This window comes from Vanacampus margaritifer, unplaced genomic scaffold, assembly GCF_051991255.1.
Source record: "Vanacampus margaritifer isolate UIUO_Vmar unplaced genomic scaffold, RoL_Vmar_1.0 HiC_scaffold_22, whole genome shotgun sequence".
Classification (NCBI taxonomy): domain Eukaryota; kingdom Metazoa; phylum Chordata; class Actinopteri; order Syngnathiformes; family Syngnathidae; genus Vanacampus; species Vanacampus margaritifer.
Window position 1 is genome coordinate 1,384,360 of NW_027520732.1, and position 6,287 is coordinate 1,390,646.

Below are 6,287 nucleotides of genomic sequence, written 5' to 3' on the forward strand. Positions count from 1 at the left end.
ACACTTAAGGTGAAAATGTCAAAATCTTCAAAATGAGCATAAGCACAATGAAATTAATGCTGGAATCATCTTCAGGATGCTAGAATACACTAAATACAGCAAAAATTTTGAGTCTACAACGTTTAGTTTAGGTGTGAGAGCCAAAATGAACTTTTTATTGCTTTAAACGCGTTTTCAGCCTGATTGTGCACTTTAGGTGAAAATGTCAAAATCTTCAAAATGAGCATAAGCACGATGAAATTAATGCTGGAATCATCTTCAGGATGCTAGAATACACTAAATACAGCAAAAATTTTGAGTCTACAACGTTTAGTTTAGGTGTGAGAGCCAAAAGGAACTTTTTATTGCTTTAAACGCGTTTTCAGCCCCTGATTGTACACTTAAGGTGAAAATGTCAAAATCTTCAAAATGAGCATAAGCACAATGAAATTAATGCTGGAATCATCTTCAGGATGCTAGAATACACTAAATACAGCAAAAATGTTGAGTCTACAACGTTTTGTTTAGGTGTGAGAGCCAAAATGAACTTTTTATGGCTTTAAATGCGTTTTCAGCCTGATTGTGCACTTTAGGTGAAAATGTCAAAATCTTCAAAATGAGCATAAGCACAATCAAATTAATGCTGGAATCATCTTCAGGATGCTAGAATACACTAAATACAGCAAAAATTTTGAGTCTACAACGTTTAGTTTAGGTGTGAGAGCCAAAATGAACTTTTTATTGCTTTAAACGCGTTTTCAGCCTGATTGTGCACTTTAGGTGAAAATGTCAAAATCTTAAAAATGAGCATAAGCACAATGAAATTAATGCTGGAATCATCTTCAGGATGCTAGAATACACTAAATACAGCAAAAATTTTGAGTCTACAACGTTTAGTTTAGGTGTGAGAGCCAAAATGAACTTTTTATTGCTTTAAACGCGTTTTCAGCCCCTGATTGTACACTTAAGGTGAAAATGTCAAAATCTTCAAAATGAGCATAAGCACAATGAAATTAATGCTGGAATCATCTTCAGGATGCTAGAATACACTAAATACAGCAAAAACTTTGAGTCTACAACGTTTAGTTTAGGTGTGAGAGCCAAAATGAACTTTTTATTGCTTTAAACGCGTTTTCAGCCTGATTGTGCACTTTAGGTGAAAATGTCAAAATCTTAAAAATGAGCATAAGCACAATGAAATTAATGCTGGAATCATCTTCAGGATGCTAGAATACACTAAATACAGCAAAAATTTTGAGTCTACAACGTTTAGTTTAGGTGTGAGAGCCAAAATGAACTTTTTATTGCTTTAAACGCGTTTTCAGCCCCTGATTGTACACTTAAGGTGAAAATGTCAAAATCTTCGAAATGAGCATAAGCACAATGAAATTAATGCTGGAATCATCTTCAGGATGCTAGAATACACTAAATACAGCAAAAATTTTGAGTCTACAACGTTTAGTTTAGGTGTGAGAGCCAAAATGAACTTTTTATTGCTTTAAACGCGTTTTCAGCCCCTGATTGTACACTTAAGGTGAAAATGTCAAAATCTTCAAAATGAGCATAAGCACAATGAAATTAATGCTGGAATCATCTTCAGGATGCTAGAAAACACTAAATACAGCAACAATTTTGAGTCTACAACGTTTAGTTTAGGTTTGTGTGCCAAAATGAACTTTTTATTGCTTTAAATGCGTTTTCAGCCTGATTGTGCACTTTAGGTGAAAATGTCAAAATCTTAAAAATGAGCATAAGCACGATGAAATTAATGCTGGAATCATCTTCAGGATGCTAGAATACACTAAATACAGCAAAAATTTTGAGTCTACAACGTTTAGTTTAGATGTGAGAGCCAAAATGAACTTTTTATTGCTTTAAACGCGTTTTCAGCCTGATTGTGCACTTAAGGTGAAAATGTCAAAATCTTCAAAATGAGCATAAGCACGATGAAATTAATGCTGGAATCATCTTCAGGATGCTAGAATACACTGAATACAGCAAAAATTTTGAGTCTACAACGTTTAGTTTAGGTGTGAGAGCCAAAATGAACTTTTTATTGCTTTAAACGCGTTTTCAGCCCCTGATTGTACACTTAAGGTGAAAATGTCAAAATCTTAAAAATGAGCATAAGCACAATGAAATTAATGCTGGAATCATCTTCAGGATGCTAGAATACACTAAATACAGCAAAAATGTTGAGTCTACAACGTTTTGTTTAGGTGTGAGAGCCAAAATGAACTTTTTATGGCTTTAAATGCGTTTTCAGCCTGATTGTGCACTTTAGGTGAAAATGTCAAAATCTTAAAAATGAGCATAAGCACAATGAAATTAATGCTGGAATCATCTTCAGGATGCTAGAATACACTAAATACAGCAAAAATTTTGAGTCTACAACGTTTAGTTTAGGTGTGAGAGCCAAAATGAACTTTTTATTGCTTTAAACGCGTTTTCAGCCCCTGATTGTACACTTAGGTGAAAATGTCAAAATCTTCAAAATGAGCATAAGCACAATGAAATTAATGCTGGAATCATCTTCAGGATGCTAGAATACACTAAATACAGCAAAAATTTTGAGTCTACAACGTTTAGTTTAGGTTTGTGTGCCAAAATGAACTTTTTATTGCTTTAAATGCGTTTTCAGCCTGATTGTGCACTTTAGGTGAAAATGTCAAAATCTTCAAAATGAGCATAAGCACGATGAAATTAATGCTGGAATCATCTTCAGGATGCTAGAATACACTGAATACAGCAAACATTTTTAGTCTACAACGTTTAGTTTAGGTGTGAGAGCCAAAATGAACTTTTTATTGCTTTAAACGCGTTTTCAGCCCCTGATTGTACACTTAAGGTGAAAATGTCAAAATCTTCAAAATGAGCATAAGCACAATGAAATTAATGCTGGAATCATCTTCAGGATGCTAGAATACACTAAATACAGCAAAAATTTTGAGTCTACAACGTTTAGTTTAGGTTTGTGTGCCAAAATGAACTTTTAATTGCTTTAAATGCGTTTTCAGCCTGATTGTGCACTTTAGGTGAAAATGTCAAAATCTTAAAAATGAGCATAAGCACAATGAAATTAATGCTGGAATCATCTTCAGGATGCTAGAATACACTAAATACAGCAAAAATTTTGAGTCTACAACGTTTAGTTTAGGTGTGAGAGCCAAAATGAACTTTTTATTGCTTTAAATGCGTTTTTAGCCTGATTGTACACTTTAGGTGAAAATGTCAAAATCTTAAAAATGAGCATAAGCACAATGAAATTAATGCTGGAATCATCTTCAGGATGCTAGAATACACTAAATACAGCAAAAATTTTGAGTCTACAACGTTTAGTTTAGGTGTGAGAGCCAAAATGAACTTTTTATTGCTTTAAACGCGTTTTCAGCCCCTGATTGTACACTTAAGGTGAAAATGTCAAAATCTTCAAAATGAGCATAAGCACAATGAAATTAATGCTGGAATCATCTTCAGGATGCTAGAATACACTAAATACAGCAAAAATTTTGAGTCTACAACGTTTAGTTTAGGTGTGAGAGCCAAAATGAACTTTTTATTGCTTTAAATGCGTTTTCAGCCTGATTGTGCACTTTAGGTGAAAATGTCAAAATCTTCAAAATGAGCATAAGCACGATGAAATTAATGCTGGAATCATCTTCAGGATGCTAGAATACACTGAATACAGCAAACATTTTTAGTCTACAACGTTTAGTTTAGGTGTGAGAGCCAAAATGAACTTTTTATTGCTTTAAACGCGTTTTCAGCCCCTGATTGTACACTTAAGGTGAAAATGTCAAAATCTTCAAAATGAGCATAAGCACAATGAAATTAATGCTGGAATCATCTTCAGGATGCTAGAATACACTAAATACAGCAAAAATTTTGAGTCTACAACGTTTAGTTTAGGTGTGAGAGCCAAAATGAACTTTTTATTGCTTTAAACGCGTTTTCAGCCTGATTGTGCACTTTAGGTGAAAATGTCAAAATCTTAAAAATGAGCATAAGCACAATGAAATTAATGCTGGAATCATCTTCAGGATGCTAGAATACACTAAATACAGCAAAAATTTTGAGTCTACAAGGTTTAGTTTAGGTGTGAGAGCCAAAATGAACTTTTTATTGCTTTAAACGCGTTTTCAGCCCCTGATTGTACACTTAAGGTGAAAATGTAAAAATCTTCAAAATGAGCATAAGCACAATGAAATTAATGCTGGAATCATCTTCAGGATGCTAGAATACACTAAATACAGCAAAAATGTTGAGTCTACAACGTTTTGTTTAGGTGTGAGAGCCAAAATGAACTTTTTATTGCTTTAAACGCGTTTTCAGCCCCTGATTGTACACTTAAGGTGAAAATGTCAAAATCTTCAAAATGAGCATAAGCACAATGAAATTAATGCTGGAATCATCTTCAGGATGCTAGAATACACTAAATACAGCAAAAATTTTGAGTCTACAACGTTTAGTTTAGGTGTGAGAGCCAAAATGAACTTTTTATTGCTTTAAACGCGTTTTCAGCCCCTGATTGTACACTTAAGGTGAAAATGTCAAAATCTTAAAAATGAGCATAAGCACAATGAAATTAATGCTGGAATCATCTTCAGGATGCTAGAATACACTAAATACAGCAAAAATGTTGAGTCTACAACGTTTTGTTTAGGTGTGAGAGCCAAAATGAACTTTTTATGGCTTTAAATGCGTTTTCAGCCTGATTGTGCACTTTAGGTGAAAATGTCAAAATCTTCAAAATGAGCATAAGCACAATGAAATTAATGCTGGAATCATCTTCAGGATGCTAGAATACACTAAATACAGCAAAAATTTTGAGTCTACAACGTTTAGTTTAGGTGTGAGAGCCAAAATGAACTTTTTATTGCTTTAAACGCGTTTTCAGCCTGATTGTGCACTTTAGGTGAAAATGTCAAAATCTTAAAAATGAGCATAAGCACAATGAAATTAATGCTGGAATCATCTTCAGGATGCTAGAATACACTAAATACAGCAAAAATGTTGAGTCTACAACGTTTAGTTTAGGTGTGAGAGCCAAAATGAACTTTTTATTGCTTTAAACGCGTTTTCAGCCCCTGATTGTACACTTAAGGTGAAAATGTCAAAATCTTCGAAATGAGCATAAGCACAATGAAATTAATGCTGGAATCATCTTCAGGATGCTAGAATACACTAAATACAGCAAAAATTTTGAGTCTATAACGTTTAGTTTAGGTGTGAGAGCCAAAATGAACTTTTTATTGCTTTAAACGCGTTTTCAGCCCCTGATTGTACACTTAAGGTGAAAATGTCAAAATCTTCAAAATGAGCATAAGCACAATGAAATTAATGCTGGAATCATCTTCAGGATGCTAGAATACACTAAATACAGCAAAAATTTTGAGTCTACAACGTTTAGTTTAGGTTTGTGTGCCAAAATGAACTTTTTATTGCTTTAAATGTGTTTTCAGCCTGATTGTGCACTTTAGGTGAAAATGTCAAAATCTTCAAAATGAGCATAAGCACGATGAAATTAATGCTGGAATCATCTTCAGGATGCTAGAATACACTGAATACAGCAAACATTTTTAGTCTACAACGTTTAGTTTAGGTGTGAGAGCCAAAATGAACTTTTTATTGCTTTAAACGCGTTTTCAGCCCCTGATTGTACACTTAGGTGAAAATGTCAAAATCTTCCAAATGAGCATAAGCACAATGAAATTAATGCTGGAATCATCTTCAGGATGCTAGAATACACTAAATACAGCAAAAATTTTGAGTCTACAACGTTTAGTTTAGGTTTGTGTGCCAAAATGAACTTTTTATTGCTTTAAATGCGTTTTCAGCCTGATTGTGCACTTTAGGTCAAAATGTCAAAATCTTCAAAATGAGCATAAGCACGATGAAATTAATGCTGGAATCATCTTCAGGATGCTAGAATACACTGAATACAGCAAACATTTTTAGTCTACAACGTTTAGTTTAGGTGTGAGAGCCAAAATGAACTTTTTATTGCTTTAAACGCGTTTTCAGCCCCTGATTGTACACTTAAGGTGAAAATGTCAAAATCTTCAAAATGAGCATAAGCACAATGAAATTAATGCTGGAATCATCTTCAGGATGCTAGAATACACTAAATACAGCAAAAATTTTGAGTCTACAACGTTTAGTTTAGGTTTGTGTGCCAAAATGAACTTTTTATTGCTTTAAATGCGTTTTCAGCCTGATTGTGCACTTTAGGTGAAAATGTCAAAATCTTAAAAATGAGCATAAGCACAATGAAATTAATGCTGGAATCATCTTCAGGATGCTAGAAT